At 47.5% G+C, this 1,594-nt stretch overlaps 1 pseudogene; it reads right to left on the bottom strand.

Moving 5' to 3' along the window:
* Positions 1-339: 339 nt before the first annotated feature.
* Positions 340-1,364, bottom strand: LOC119280042 (annotated as a pseudogene).
* Between the last annotated feature and the right edge of the window lie 230 nt (positions 1,365-1,594).

The raw sequence follows: 1,594 nt of genomic DNA, 5'->3' as shown, positions 1-1,594 counted from the left end.
CCCAAGTATTCATTCGAAGTGTTTCACCTTCGAAACAATCTCACACATTGCATCATTAGTATCAGACACATAAGATGCCAATAAGATGCTTTGGTTACACAACCGACAAGTACACATACAAGATCTCTGGAACCATGCATGCTACGTAGAGGGACAGAGATATTTTCTGACTACAGAACAACTTGTTGAAAATTTGAAGAATAACTTCTCTCATATTGCTAATGGAGAGACTAGACCAATTAATGGCAGTAGTGTAGCTAGTGTCACAACTGCAAACCCTCTAACTCCAAGTAGAATGGCACGTATGATAGATAAGGTGAGTCAGAGTCATGTCCAAGATCATGCATGGATGACTTGAATGTTCCGATGTTCCATAATGTATGACCTCAATGTCTTATCCTGCCCTATGGTGAAGAATATCAAGTTACTGTCTGGGTGAATGGCAACCCAACCAAAGTTCACTTCAAGGTCTGATAGGTATGAAGTCTCAACGCGATGCTTCAACACCCACTCTTGTCTGTCATAGTCCTCCAAGACATAAACCACTAAGCATGGGACAACATGATCTTTCTCAAAATTTGAATAGTGCAAGCTGCCCTGTGACTGGTGAATGAAACTACCTTCATCCCAATTCCAAATATGAGGAACATGAACGTTCCTCCATGTCTTCCCCTCCGTGCCCACCACAGCTACATTAGCTTCCTCATACAGAAAATGCAGACAACCGTTGAGAAACACATAAGCCCATGGGCTATCAATCAGTACAATATGACCGTACCATTCAATTTCCTTGTAAACCCATCCCCCAGTTTTAGAAGAATATATCTCCACTGCCATGATGAAATCATCTTCCTACTCGACGAACTTGAACACATGAAAGTGGGAGGGCGACAAGACGGGATCGAACCCCAATCGCGCCTCACAGAACTTGCTGCCCTGGCTGGAGGAGGGCAATGCAGCCCACTTGTTGGTGGCAGGATTGACCACGACGTACTCTGTATCTCCCGTGGCGTCCAAGCATCGGTAGAGGAGCAGGCCGTTGCAGCTGTCCGAGAGCACAATCTCTTGGTACCTGGGCAACTGGACCGCAAAATAGGGAAAGAACATAGGGCAGGTTTGCTGTCGTGAGACTCTGCTGAAACGGAGAGGTGCCGCCGGGCCGATTGGACTGCCGTAGAAGTAGCCAGCGAGGGTTTGGGGAAGCTTCTTGCAGTGGTAGGGATCAGAGATGAGGTTATATCAGGCCATGGAGACGCACTTGAAGCGGCAGAGCGGCTTGACCTCAAGGCGTAGAGGATCTCCACTAGGAGATCGTCGGTGAGACTGGCCGCCAGGCACCTCAATTTCTCCGTGACGAGGGGCATCTTCCAGTCTGCGGCAGAGGAGGTGAGGGACCTATGGCAGAGGAGGAGCCTATATATATATACAGATGTATATATACCCAGGCCGGCATTAACCGACTCTGATCCCTAGTCCAACTCCAACTGTCTCTCCTACGTGTAATATATAGGGCTCGGATCTGTGCTTCACAAATCAACCGTGGATGTAGTCCAATAATCCTACACCTACGAACGCCATACGAAAAGCTACGTAT

Source organism: Triticum dicoccoides, chromosome 3B (assembly GCF_002162155.2).
Source record: "Triticum dicoccoides isolate Atlit2015 ecotype Zavitan chromosome 3B, WEW_v2.0, whole genome shotgun sequence".
NCBI lineage: Eukaryota > Viridiplantae > Streptophyta > Magnoliopsida > Poales > Poaceae > Triticum > Triticum dicoccoides.
Note: the sequence above shows the minus strand (reverse complement) of the source record. Positions and strands in the feature narration are given on the sequence as shown.